The sequence below is a fragment of the Microtus ochrogaster genome, chromosome 1, assembly GCF_000317375.1.
Source record: "Microtus ochrogaster isolate Prairie Vole_2 chromosome 1, MicOch1.0, whole genome shotgun sequence".
Taxonomy (NCBI): Eukaryota; Metazoa; Chordata; class Mammalia; order Rodentia; family Cricetidae; genus Microtus; species Microtus ochrogaster.
In genome coordinates this window covers 28,207,747-28,222,625 of record NC_022009.1, presented here as the reverse complement: position 1 = coordinate 28,222,625, position 14,879 = coordinate 28,207,747, and the positions used below count along the sequence as shown (strand labels likewise).

At 42.4% G+C, this 14,879-nt stretch overlaps 1 protein-coding gene across 1 annotated transcript in view; it reads left to right on the top strand.

Annotated features, from left to right (window-relative positions):
- Positions 1-2,890: 2,890 nt before the first annotated feature.
- Positions 2,891-14,879, top strand: part of Cep128 (centrosomal protein 128) — a 367,524-nt gene continuing 355,535 nt past the window's right edge. Inside the window, exons 1-2 of the mRNA XM_013346846.1 lie at positions 2,891-3,027; positions 4,949-5,106. The gene's annotated coding sequence lies outside the window, so the exon portion shown is untranslated. The remainder of the gene's footprint in view (positions 3,028-4,948; positions 5,107-14,879) is intronic.

Genomic DNA, 14,879 nt, shown 5'->3' with positions numbered 1-14,879 from the left:
TGCTTGAATATCACTGGCCCCTATAAGTCATAAGGACTGTACTATTAGGAACTGTGGCTTTGTTGGAGTAAATATGGTCTTGTTGGAGGAAGTGTGTCACTGTGGAGGTCGGCTTTGAGGTCTCACATATGCTCAAGCCACACCCAGCGTCTTAGTTCACTTCTTGTTGCCTTCAGATCAAGATCTAGAACTCTGAGTTCCTTCTCTAGTACCATGTTTGCCTGAACTCTGCCATGTCCCACCATGATAAATGACTAATCTCTGAAACCGTAAGCCACACCATTACATGTTTTCCTTTATAAGAGTTGCCGTGATCATGCTGTCTCTTCACAATAATAGAAACCCTAACTACAAGAACAACACATGGGATGCTTCCTGCATGTTAATTTATTTTACTCTCAAAGCAATGTTACTCTTGACCTACTATTCTTTCCCATCGTTGACAGAAGAAATTAAGCACAGAGGAAGTCACATCTGTCAACTGAGGTGAGGACAATAGCTTTTATTTATTTATTTTTTAAAATATTTATTTATTTATTTATTATGTATACAATATTCTGTCTGTGTGTATGCCTGATGGCCAGAAGAGGGCACCAGACCCCATTACAGATGGTTGTGAGCTACCATGTGGTTGCTGGGAATTGAACTCAGGACCTTTGGAAAAGCGGGCAATGCTCTTAACCTCTGAGCCATCTCTCCAGCCCCAGGACAATAGTTTTTAACTCAATCATGCATATACAGTCTTTTTGTTTTTTGAGACAGGGTTTCTCTGTGTAATAGCCCTGGCTATACTCTCTTTGTAGACCAGGCTGGCCTCAAAGTCACAGAGATCCTCCTGTCTCTCCCTCCTAGATGCTGAAATTAAAGGCATGCACCACTATGCCCAGCTCCCAAGTTTTAACCATAATGAAGTCAAGTATGATTTCTTTTTCTGTGGTCTCAGCTGTGGTTTCTGAATTTTTTCTTTACTTAGCCAATATCTCTTTAAAATGGATTCAATAGAATTGAATACAATCTTATAAATACAGTTGTATAAAATGTTATCAACAATCAATTTTTGCTAATGTAGTTCAGTTACTCTAGCATCGGGCAGCACATTTTTGGCAGTTGATCACTTACATTTCCTAAGGAAGGTTCTCTTCTGTGTTTCTACATAGATACTGGTACAGTGGTCTAACCCCGCCCCCAGCATTGTAACGAATTGTCGACTCCTTCCATTGGTTCTAAGCAACTTGAGCAAAAGGACTGTGTTGTTTTTAATCTCTTTGTTATCTCCGTGTCTTGTGTCTAATAGAATGTCAAGATCCTAAAATGTTTCGATACGCATATTTGCTAATCTGAATAAATCGATTTGTGAAAGTCAACTGTTAAGAAACAGCTATTATGCCTCTGCAAACATTGCTTGTATGATTGTTCTAAATTATGTTTCTCTCTGTGTCAAGTGGAGTTTATTCTAGAGGTACAACTGTTGATGCAGATATGTAGGTAAGTCTTTAGAAAAATTTATGTTCAAACTGGTTAGAAAAAGTCTTTGTGTGAGCAGGTGGTAATTTGGAAGGAGATGCTTTAAAAGATCAGGTCTTTTGTTTCCAGGCCCAAGGGAGAGATTAGGTGGGGAAAGCATTATCCTGTACAGGGTGGTCAGAATAGATAGCCTGTATCATAAGACAATCTAGTAGCTAGTTCTCAACCTGTGGCTCATGATCACTAGAATATATGTAGTTTCAATGGTCTTAGAAACCCCTAGCAGTGGTGGCACACGCCTTTATAAATCCAGCACTCAGGAAGCAGAGTCAAGTGGATCTCTGTGAGTTCGAGGCCAGCCTGGTTTACATAGCGAGTTCAGGACAGTTCCAAAGCTACAGAGAAACCCTGTCTTGATAAAACAAAAACAAAAACAAAACAAAACAAAAAGCCCAACCATCAATCAATTTTCATTGCTACTTCATAGCTGTAATTTTGCTACTGCAAAAATTTGTTTGGATTGCTAGGACCATCAGAAATGTTTTCTGATGGTTGTGACCCACAGGTTGAGAACCACTCATAGCTTTCATTTTATTTATTTATTTATTTATTTATTTATTTATTTATTTATTTATTTATTTTATATTTTAGGAAAACTTCCATAAGTCACCTAAATTTTGATTGTAGTTTTGGGGAGGGTGAGGTCCTTTATTGGCAGAGTAGAAGGAAAAGACAGATTTTGACGGCCCTAATGGATTTTCACTTCTTAGTTTTTTTCCAAAGCTCTTTCCTCAAGGTTTTAATATTCTCATTTTGGCTGAAACTGCCGCCCCCCCCCCCGAAAATACTTTTTTCACGTTCTAGCGAGGACGTTACACAGTAGTAATGAACAGACCGCCTCACACTGGATTTGTAGTTTGCCAATGAAGAGCTGTAAGAGCTTATTCGAGCCACTCGAGGTAGAAAGTCTTTCACTTGATAAACTTCTTTATTCCCCTTCAGTCCAAAGCCTTTAAAACAAGACATTAAAGCGATTTTTACATCTCACTGCTGGCTATTATTAACCCTTTGATGTTTCCTAATGAGTAAAACCACACTCACTGCCAAGGTAGCATTTGAATTCAGTTTCTTCCAGAAGTTTGCGTCTTCACAGGTTACTCGCCCTTCAAAAAAAAACAAAATTAGAGCCTGGCGAGAAGGCAGGGCCCTGGATCCCTAAAGACCGCTTATCCAGCTTCTTCCGGGAAAGGAACCTAGAGGCCAGACGCAGAGCATGCTGGGACGTGTAGTTCATCTGCTGTCATTGTCCCTGGTCTCTCTCTGCCCTGGGCGCGGGATGAACTACAGCTCCCATAGGGCCAAGCGTCACCGGCGCGTCCTGTGCTCTAGCCGCGCCTGGGCGGCTAGTTCAAGTTGCCATAGCTGCGAGTCCGGGGTGAGCAGAGTCGGTTGCGCCGCAGCGTTGCGTCAGTTGCACCTTCGGGGTCGCTGGTAGCCGCGGGAGCCGGGTGGGACCTCGGCAATGATCCGGCATTAAGAACCTGGAGTCACCTTGGGTCTAAGGTACCTGCCCCCTTTGCCCCCTGTCCTTTTTCTCACTTCCCCCTGCACAAACAATTATATCCCGCTTCCCCTTGTCTCATGGTGGAGACAGCAGAGCTTCAGGTGGTTTGTGGAGGGGGGTCGGGTGTGTCGGTGCAGTGTTTGGCGAGGTGGGGGCGGTGGCGTGTTTTCACCCCTCAACAGGTCGTCCACGGTCAGGTTCTGGCAGTCTCACTGTGAACGTGCCCTGTTCTGTCTTTGGAGCAGCTCGCCACGGGCTAGCCTCCTAGAGGCTTTAGCTAACTGACATTTAGTTGACTGCCCCGAGGGTATATTAGTTGATACTTCTCCCTTCTGCAGTCACTTGTTTTTTTTTTTTTTCTTTCTTCCTATGCTAATTTAGGAGACCCCCGGTCGTAGCGGTTAGCAACCCTATTCTGGAATTAATTCGTGGAAATGCCAAACTTTGAATTCCAGCTGCATCCTGTATAGGGTTAAAAGGTTCAGTAAAGCTAGACCTTGTTGGCGTCCTGTCAGGATTATGCAAAATACTTGGCTCACTGCCTAGCACAAAGCAAATTCTCAACACTTCTTCCTAAAAGTGATCGTGTCTAACAGAAATACGAACTGTACAGGCGGGTTTTAATTTTATAATACCTGTATTAAAAGTAAAAGCAAGCTTCTGCGGTCAATCATAATTTATTTGGCACAGTACATAGAATATGTATTTGATATGTAGTAAATATAAAACTTAAACACACACATACACACCACACACACTTTAGACAGGGTCCTACAGTGTAGCCCTGGTTGGTTTGGAACTCATTATTTGGATGGACCAGACAGATCTTCAAGTCACAGAGATCCACCTGCCTCTGCCTCCACAGTGCTGGAATCAAACGTGTGTGGCACCACCTGGGCGATATTTTATGTTTTTTGAAAATGGTACTGGATGTTCAGAATCTGATAAATAATAATATACTTATAGTGTATATCAATTTGAATTGGCCAGAGTCATAGCCATACGGCTGCTATACTGGACAGCACAGAGGGAAGATGAACTTTGACAGCTGTACCTTGGCATAGAGCATTGGTTCCCAACCTGTGGGTTGTGACCCCAACTGGGCCCTTTCACAGGGGTTGCCTGAGACCACAGATTTTAAATTACGATTCCTAACAGTAGCAAAATTATTGTTATAAAATAGCAATAAAAATAATTTTATGATTGGGGGGTCAGCCCAGCATGAGGAGCTGTATTAAAGGCTTGCAGCATTAGGAAGGTTGAGAACCACGGGCATAGAGAAATTGCCTTGTGCCTAGGGCTCATCATGTGGTAAAGCTTGCTACTGTGTTAGACAAGTGTGTATTACCATTGCTTGCCTGGGCCTATTGGTGTGCCCTGACAATGACTTTCTTAGATGATTTTCTGGTGGATTTGTACAGTTTTAGGAGGAGTTATAAAGTGTTGAAAACACTTCTGCCCACTACACTTCTCTTCAACCAAATATATAATACTTTGGTTTGTTTGCTTTGCCATTGTGAGGAGTGATCAGCCATATATAATATGTCTCTAAAGAGGTGAAGGGTGGCCTACACTTACAAATGAGCCAGCAATTTCAGAAAAACATGTTAATTTTATTGCTCAATTTAGTCTCCCAGTCTATATACTTAGTGTGTACTTTTGTCTAGACTTGGGGTACAATTCATCCCCCTAGCGTAATCTAGCAAGTTCTGTGATGACTAGGCTTGGGCAGAAAATGCCACTTAAAAGGAATTTTCAGGCTGGGCATTTGGATATCATTTGGGCTTTTGGGTGACCATAGGAGCCTATTTTCACTGTTCCATGGGATTCTCTAATTTATGCATAAGGAGGATGAAATAATTTTCATTAGAACAGTTTCAAGTTATAATTCTGTTCACTACCTGTTTCATTGGCTTGTAGGTGTTTTGGGGGAAGAGTAGAGGCAACCCAAAAGATCATCTACTGGACTGGACCTTTTGCCCGGAATCTCATGAAGAAATGATAGGAGGTAGGCTTCCGTGCCTCAGACGAGCACTGAGCTCAAAGGACAGCAGCCCAGAGTTCTGGGAGTGTACTGTGTAAGTATGCTTTCTCTTGAGTTTAGCATCTGAGGACATCTTTTACATCGTTGTATATTCACAGTGGAAATGGGTGTGCTAACAGGAGGATTGGGGGGGATGACAAGAAGCTCCTTTTTACTGTTAGTATAAAGTTGAAACAGGGTAGCTGTGCATGACACACTAGAGGCATTCAGATGAACAGATAAGTGGCGTTTAGGACAGACGTTTGGGAACCATTCTAGTCCAGATACTGCTTGACGTCCCTTTCCCAGGCTTTACATTCAGTTCTTTTTCATGCTTATCTGCGTTTATTAGATCCATATCAGAGGCATGGATGGGCTATTTGCTTGGAAATTTTTGAGCCAAAAGAGTGATCTTTATTTCCAGATCTTTCAGACTCCAGATTCCCAGTCCTGCCCCATTCCAGGGCCTCATGGCTGTTTGTAATTGTTCGCTAGTGCACTTGACTGCAACAGTTTAGGATTGATCTCTTTAAATGTTTAAAGGATCCTACTTTTTTTTTTTTTAAAAAAAACACAATAGTCTATTGAAGTAAATAGTTGCAATTTGTTATTTCCATAAATTGAGTATGTTCAACACAAATTGTCATTGGTTATCAAAGATTTAGTGTTAAGGCTGAATTTTTGTAATATATTAAAAATTCTGGACTTTGGAAAAAATGCATTTCATTGTATTTTGATGGTGAAAAGGCGCAGACACACAGAGGAATTTTAAGGCTTTGTGATAAATTTCCACTCAAGACTTCTGATGTACAAAATTCTTAGAATTAAAGATTTTAGAGTTAGAAAGACATGAGCCTAGTAGGTTAGTGTATTCTGGGAATGCTCACCAGCACAAATTGACACAGCTGAAACTACTGTAAAGATATCTTAGCATGCATTCACTATTGCGCCTTTAATATGTTAGGGGGCGCCTTCGGCAGGTTTCAATATAGTTATACTCTTTATCGCCTGTTTGCCTGTGTAACAATGTATTGTTAAATGGTCACACAAATCGTGTCTACTGTTTCATTCTCCTTTTGAGACAAGGTTTGGAATACACCTTAGTCTTTCCTGGAACCGAGGATCCCTGCCTCAGCCTCCTGAGTGCTCGGTTTTAGGTGTGTTCCGTTATCTTGGGTCTTACCTCTTTAACTGCTACCTTTGTGGCCTACTGATTAGATGCTTTTAATGTATTCCTTATCAGGGGATTTCTTAGAATTCTTAAATGAGATTCTCATACATACAGCCTATACATAAGTTGTGTACACACATGTACACACCTATACATACACACATATGCATACACACACGCCCTGTGTTTCCTTCAGACAGTAATCATAGAAGCAGAATTTCTGAGTCAAAGTGTGTATTTTTACTTCATTTGCCAAGTTATTATCTAGAAAAGCTGTTCTTCATTTTATAGATAATAAATTTCTATTTATTTACTGTTGTGTGTAAGCATTGGGACATGCTATCTGTGTGTAGATATCAGAGGAGAACTTTTGGAGTTGATTCTTTTCTTCCATGTGAACTCTCGGGATTGAACTCAGTAGGTCAGGCTTGCTTAGACAAGTGTTTTTATCTGCTGAGCCATCCTTTCAGGCTTAATAACTAATACTTGTACACCGAATGCCCTTGTCAGCTTGAGGGTGAGAGCTTTGCTCATCTGTCTAAAACAGATAAACAAGGATACCATTTTATTGCTTCAATTTGCAATTCTCCAGTGCGATGAAGTATATTTATGTATTTGTTAGGGGCATTTGCATTCTGTGGATTGCCTGTTTATGTATCCTTTGTGACATTTACTACTGGAGTGTTATTACTTTTGTGTGCTTTTTAAAGATCTAATTAATCCCCTAGTTCCCATAGAATGCAAATATTCTGAGTTTTTCCTTTGCTTCTGGTGTCTTGTTATGATATTTAGGAATAACTTCAAGAGACTTAGTAAGCCTTTATTAATATTCATCTTTCTACAATTAATATAACCCTCATCATAAGTCTGTATACTGCTAAATGACTGGAGGATTTTGGAGAAGGCAGCATTTGTGGTTACATGAATCCATTGGCTGATGGGTGTTTAGAATGCTGTGTGCACAGGGTTGCCATGAACCAGGTGCTCCTGAGTGAATGAGCAAGCTCACGCATGAATGGGCGTGTGAATTAAACCTGAGCTGGAGCTAGGCTCTTTACAATGAAGAGCAACATTGTGGAAGAAGTGGATTCTGATTGTTATTTTAAAGGATGGATAGTCAATTCTATAGATTGAGGAGAAAAGGAAAAACTTGATGGTTGGCAGATGAAGGCTTTCAAATGCTCAAAGTGGGTTTGTTCATGAGCAGCTATCGGTGTGTTGAAACTTTCTGGATGAGGAACTCAGCTGATGAAGAGAACATGGAATTTGGACTGTAGAGCTTAGTAGTACAGGGAATTGAAGACTGTAAGTAGCTGTAAATGACCATTATAAATTTCAAATGATTTCACAAATAACTGAGTAGACTTAGGTTTGATCCAGTCACTAGTAGTTTTAGTATATGGTACATTGATTTGAAATGTTGCCTTGCTTACCATATAGTAGACATTAGTATTAATAGTATTCATATTAATAATATGCAGCTCAGCCAATATTGTTTTAAGACTTCAAATAATTTGACCCACTGTTAATGAAAGCTCTCCATTTAATAATTGCTTAAGTAGTACTACTATTTGTAAAGCACTGTACTTTTAAGAAAAGTTTACTTGCAAATTAATTTGATACTGGTTCTGTACATGCCAGAAACTGTGCTGAGTGCTGGGCTCCAACCATATCTGAATCCATTCTGTATTTTTCAAAGAGAATATTTGAGCTGAGTGATTTGTAAAAGAAATAGGTTTATATGGTTCATAATTCCAGTTGTCATAGGGTTCTAGCAGCATAGTCCTGTGGTCTGTTCCAAGTCCCGGAAGCACTAATGTCTCAGGTATCATGGTGCGCAGATACGCATGAGTGGGTCAGGGAAGGTCTTGCCATGAGAGAGGGAGCAGGAGAGCCAGCTGGTAAAGCCAAGCTGGCTTTTTCAGAATCGACTTTTCAGATGTGAAGTCCAGTTGCACAACACCTAACCTCATGGGAGTTGGAGATTAACCGTCCCCAGCTTTGAGGATGCCCTTCAGTGTCTGTCCCCTAGTTCACATCATGTAGCATTGTTTCTCAACCTGTGTGTCACAGTCCCTGTGGGCATCACAAATCAGATATCTTGCATGTCAGATATTTACATTACCATTCGTAACAGTAGCAAAGTTACAATTATGAAGTAACAATGAAATAATTTTATGGTTGGGGGTCACCACAACCTGAAGAGCCGTATTTTGGGAATGCAGCATTAGGAAGGTTGAGAACCACCGACGTAAGGATTCCGCTGCCTTTAGATTGCCAATCTTAGAGTTCCAACTTCCTGCAAATGAGCTTTTGTGGGGACAAAACATACAGAAAGCATAGCAAACCATGAGTGGAGCAGTCTTTGTGGAGAGCAGAGCCTTTGTAGATAGACAGTAACTAGCCAGTGAGAACTGTCTAGGCTAGGTTGAGGTAGTATCTGTCAAAGGAGTGTGGCAGAGAGCACGGGGCCCAGAGTTGGGGTGGGGCAGAGAAGAGAGGCTACTAAAGAGTGCTTCTTCTGAACTGACCAAGAAATAGGAGTCAAGGATGGATGGTCAGGAACATGGCAGGCCTTTGGGAAAGGACAGAGGAGGAAGAGAATGTTCTAGACTGGCACAGGCTTAGGCATGTTGGTGATGAGTGCACATGTTGGAGTAACTGCAAAGGAGTTCCGTGATGCAAATAGACTCTGTGGGGAAGTGTCTTACTTCAGGGATGCAGCCCTGCGATTTCAGAGCTGAGAGAGGAAAGATTATCTTCGTCTATAGACAGAGGAGTTCCTGAGATTGTATTTAGCTGTGCCGGAAGCGATGAGTAGATTGAAATTAGTGGGGACAGAGGACAATAGGACAATAGGCTGCTTCATGGCATGCGTGAGGGCTGATTCATGTCGCTAAGTCATGGAGGCAGAGGGAAGAAGCAAGCTGTTTTAACGGCTTAGAGAAGTACAAGTACTCCAATTTTGTTATTGTAATTTTTTAAAACAAAGTAATTATGGGTTAGAACTTTACTCAAACTGCCATCTACCTTTAAAGCCTAAGTAAAGTTGTAATTATATCGTCTTTACAGGATTGCAATAGAAATCATGAGAAAATGCTAATAAGAATCTTTTCTAAAGCAGGGTGTGAACTAAAGGTCAGTGGCGCTAGGAGATGATTTCCTTTCCAGGCTCCAGAGCAGGGTATGAACACTAGCACTAGGAGAAGATTTCCTTTCTTGTAGTTTTTGTTCACTTGGAAATCAAGTAGTTTCTGTTTCCTTTTAAAATTCAAAAGAAGTGAAGTGTGCTTTGTGATGTGGAGAAATAGCATTTTTTGTTTTTATTTTTTTGCAAAACCATGAATTATTATACTTTTATAATTGCTTTCCCCTCTTAAAATTTAATAGGCTGTCAAGTGCTTCACTACCTGCTTAAGTGTGTGTTTGTGTATTTTCATATGAGAGCATCCTTTTTCCTTCTGTCTTTGGAAGGGTGTCATGTATATATTTGCAGTCTGAAGCCAATCTGTTTTCTCAAGGAAAGTTGGGTTGAGAGGCAAGTTCAGCAAATAACTCTTTCAGAACCAAATCAAGTCAACTGTTGCACAACAGCCTTAGCTGTATAACCAACAGAACCTTGGAGACATACAACAGTAAATGTTCAGTCCTCTGCAGCCGTTACCTAAGCTGTCTGCTTAGCGTGGCTAGACTTGTTCAGTTGTCCAGGAGCAGCTGGCTGGTTTGTCGCTCTAGGCTGGAAGACCCGGGACGTTTATGTGTCCTGTATCCTCCACTTTCTAGCTTAGTAAGAGTTCCAGGTAAGGGGGAAAGATAGGGGAGTCGTGGGAGAGCGAGGTCTAAGGAACAATCCCATTTTTCTTTAGACCACTACTGTTAAAATCCTGCTGATGGCAAGATAGGAGTCCACAGTGTGCAGGCGTGGATGGTTTGAATGTTTGCCAGAGTGCTGGTCTTACCGTTCTGCCCACCACGGAGACCAGTACTACTGTGCCTTCCTTCTGGCCCGCCTGAAAACTAGCTCCCAGGCGTCTCTACTGATTCGTCTTCACAGCTGGGCTGCTCATTTCTGCCTGGCCAGTTGGGCTCTGAAGCTTTGTCCTTTTTAAAAAGAACTGAATTCTTAGTAGGAGCGCAGACTCAGTTAAGTGGAACCCGTGAAGTGACTCACTGCAGCCGCTGTGGTAGAGATTGGGGCAGACAGGAAGGTGCAGGTCTGCCTGGGGCCTGCTGTGCTCATCCATGCCCCTGTGGAAAATCAGCCCTCACCATTGGCGGAGCTTTTGTTTTTGTTTTTTTTCCAGAAAACTGGAAATTGGAATTTTCAAGTGAAGTCTCTTATTTTCAGATCCACGTTTTAAACTAACAGTTATTCCAGATAGACCTTTGTCATCGGGTTTGTTCCTCAGTCCTCCAAATCCCATTGTCTGAATTAAACAAAATGATTCCAGAAACTCAGCGCTCCAGTTGCTGTCTGTGCCATCTCTTCTTCAGCCAGTCTCGGCCACTGTGGACACATAATAGTTGTTGCCTGTCCTCTCAGAGGGTTTAATTCTGGTCTGTTAGTTTGGGAACGATTGTCTACTTACCTGTTTTATCAGGTAGCAAATACGATTTTGGCGGTGACTGGAGAGATGGCTCTGTGGTTAAGAGCTTTGACTGCTCTTTCAGAGGACCTGGGTTCAGTTCCTAGCACCCACATGGCAGCTCAGAGCTGTCTGTAATTCCAGTTCCAGGGGATCTAACACCCTTGTCAAAACACCAATGCACATTAAAAAAAATATGATTTTGGGCTCAACACAAGTAATAGACACATTCATCTCAGGTTTAATAGTAGCCATTGCCATTTCTCTGGAACTTTTCTGCCTTTTGGCTGATGGTTTCAGGGCATCATGTGGCAGGGTTTGGTGAACTGAGATGTTCACCTCATTGATGTCAAGAAGCAGGGATGGAGCTGGGACAGACATAGCCCTCAAGGCCGTTCAGTTAGTGACCTGTTTCCTCCAGCTAGACTGTACCCCATGCAGTGTCTAGAACCACACCAAAGCACTGCCAACTGGGACCAGCCCTTAATGTATGAGTTTTTAGGGACAGGCACACTTTATATCTAAACCACAGCTGGGTTGCTGCGGTATTTGCTTTGGAGAGTGATAGTCAGGGAATTCTTAGGGCCTGGAGAGATGGCTGAGGAGTTAGCAGCACTGACTGCTCTTCCAGAGGACTCAGGTTCATTTCTCAGTACCCACCTGGTGGCTCACAATTGACTGAAACTCCAGTTCAAGTAGGTTCTATGCTCTCTTCTGGCCTCCATGAGCACTGCACACATGATACACAAATGCCTGTAAAACATCAACACACAAAAAACACACATGATAAACCAGAAAAAAGGGAATGGACTCCTTAAGATAGAAATGATGAGTATGGCAGAGGCTGATCAGGAGCAGGGAATAGGGGGTCAACAAGATTGCTCTCTGCTCTCTGGTTACAAATTTTGCCTTGCAGTGTTGGTATACGGGCGCCTGCTCTGTGAACAGTCGTTCTTACTGCACCTCTGGCTCTTTTATTTGTAGTCATGCATTCTGATTATTAAATCCAGTCTTTTTCTGTTTGGAATCCATTTTAAAGGCTATTTCATGTTGACCTTTAATTTTAAAACCTACTCAACAAATTTTTATCTTTGAGTTCTTAGGCAAAAACATAGTTGTTTCTTCCTTACCCTTAGACGTGGCTATGCCAGTTTACTGGGTCATCTGGAACTGTAATTTAAGTAGCTGAAGAATGAAGACCATTCTTCAAGGCTGGAAACTAACTTCAGAGTGGGTGGCCAATATGCCACTGCAAGTCTTCGGGTGGCATTGCTCTAAATAGTGAGTGGCTTGCCTGTGTGACAAACCTGTGTGGGTTCTTGTCACCCTCCCCCGCCTCTTTCTTAGTTTTGGTTGAGACAGGGTTTTACTATGTAGCCCAGGCTGGTCTTGAACTTGCAGTGAAGTGCTGGGGTTATAGTCATGGGTCACCACACTCAGTTTTATTTCTTCTGTCTTGGGCCTGCCTTGTATTTGTATACCAAATATGTTTCAAACTGAGGCTTCTTTATCCCTTGAGAAAGCATCCTTTCCAGGTAGTATCCAAAGAAGAAGAAAAAGGCTCATTTGACTGCCTCTCTCCTTTGCCTCTCCTTCATTGCAGGACCTTCATTGCTTTGCTGAGACTTTTTAATATGCTCGCTGACAAGCCCAAGGGTACTTTCTTACTTGGCTCTCTGTTGCATTGGTGCATCACTGTTCAGTTTTCCCTCTAAACCAGGGCAGTAGGTACCCCACAGTAAGTTCAATACGAACAGTTTAGCATTGAGGGCTGGCGAGCTGTGTTCCACAGGTCAAATTCCACCCAGCCACAGGCCACATCATATTGGCCCATTCTCTTACATTGTCAGGTTCTTTTGCTACAGTTGCAGGGTATAATAAGTGTGCCAGAGACTAGGGTTCACAAGATTGAAAATACAAACTAGAGTCACTGGGGGTGGGGTGGGGAGCACCTCAACTGAGAAAATACCTCCACAAGATCAGGCTGTAGGCAGGCCTGTAGGGTATTTTCTTAATTAGTGATTGATAGTGGAGGGCCTAGTCCATTGTAGGTGGTGCCAGCCCTGGACTGGTGGTCTTGGGTTCTATAAGAAAGCATCCTGAACAAGAAGTCACGAGGAGCAAGCCAGTAACCAGCAACTCTCCATGGCCTCTATGTCAGCTCCTGCCTCCAGCTTCCTGCCTGGTTTGAGTTCCTGCCTTGCCTTCCTTCAGTGGACTGTGATTCCAGATATGTAAGCTAAATAAATCCTTTCCTCCCCAAGTTGCTTGCGGTCCCCAAGCACCATAGTAGAGACACTAGTTGAGGAAGGCATATACTTGAAGGGTGCTCCTCTGTAGGATTGAGATCCAGAACTTGTTGGGGAAGATGTGGATGCATCATTGGATGGTAGAGAGACTGTGGGTATCCTAGGCTACAGTTGGTCCATAGTCACTGAACAGTAAGTGTTAGCACCTGAGAAAAAAAACTGTTTTCACTCCTGTCTGACTAAAGTGCACAGAGACTGGCCAGATGACTGTTCCCCCTAAGTCAGGGTTTCAGAGAGCAGCCCCTCACTGGCTTTGGAGGTCCATTTTTGGGGAAGGATTAAGGTTGCTAGAAAACATCTGTCAAGATAACTGACTGTCAGCATCTGGCCAGAGAGTGGGACTCGGGGCTCAAGGCTGCCTGTTGGGTAGAGATATGTTGAAGGGCAGTCACCAAAGCATCCGGGAAGACACATTTTCATAAGGCGGAAGGGTAATCATATATTACAGGTTTAGGAGTCTAGCAAGGCAGAAAAGGTTGGGAATACATCATGGGGTCACAAGTTCAGCACAGGTTGTAAAGCATGGTTTAAGGTGTGGAGACTTCTTAGTAATGTGTAACAGTGTGGCTTCTTAACAGCAGTGTGACTCCTGTTTTGACTTCACATAAGGAGCACCGCTCTTGGGGGAGATGGGATGAGTCTGGAAGAAGTACCGCTCTTGGATGGAGTGGGATGAGTCTGGAGGTGGGGAGCTGACACCTTTTTCAATGGCAGGAAACTCTTCTCTGGTGTGCTGTGGGTTGAAGTGGGAGCACTGACTGCAGATGAAATGAACCCCTGAGACACATGGAGTCTGAGCAGGGAGAGTGCTACTAAACCACAATGGGAATGGATGTCACTGGGTATCCTTTCCGCAAGATTATGACATGGAAAACACAGGGGCCCCTTCCTCCAGTGCCCACTGCCCAGTTCATGATGCTGTTTTCACTGTGCCAGCTACAATGGAAATATTTCAAGTTTGATTTTCAAGGAGTAGACAATAAAGGGTTTATCTGAGCTGAGACTGTAAAGTAATTGCAAAATTTATGAATATTCTTTTTTCTCACTTCTTTTAAAGTTTGCTTTTTATAATTGGTTTATCACATCTCTGAGTTTCTCCTTAGCTCTACTTTCTTCTGTCTCATTCACTAGTTCCTTCTCTCCCTTTTGTACCTTGAAGTCCTTCCAGGATTCCCTACTGTTCTCTTTCTTTTCGTATTGTATTTTTTATTTAGTGGTCTCAACTTCTTCCATACTGACCACTCCCAGGTGCCTGGTAGGTGTCTTCACTCTGTTTCTTCTTCCCCCCATACACAATGATTCTCCTCCCGAAGAACGTGCCGCATATTTTTGTAGTCTCTTTCTCTTGAGTAAGTTTTTGTTGTCTGTATCATCCATTATCCAGCCAACCAACAGAACCCAGAACTCAGCTTTGACTATGTTTAGCTGGTGGCTCATTTAGTTCATCTCCTCTGCCGTTGCAGAAGGGGCTTACTTAAGAGTCTGTGGTAGCCTCTCTGCAAATTTCTCAGTGGATATGCTTGTTATTATGTTATTCCTCAAGATTCTTTTTTAACCCCCTTCCAGTATTGGTGTTCAAATACTTGCTTTTAATTTTGACAGTATTAGAATTCTTTTAAAAATGATTTAAAAAATTATTTAATTATGTGTATGTATGTGTGTGTCAGTGTCTGGGTATGTGCACACAAATGCAGATTCCTGTGGAGGCCAGAGGCATCCAGTTTCATGGAATTGGGCTTGTGAGCCACTTGATGTAGTTTAT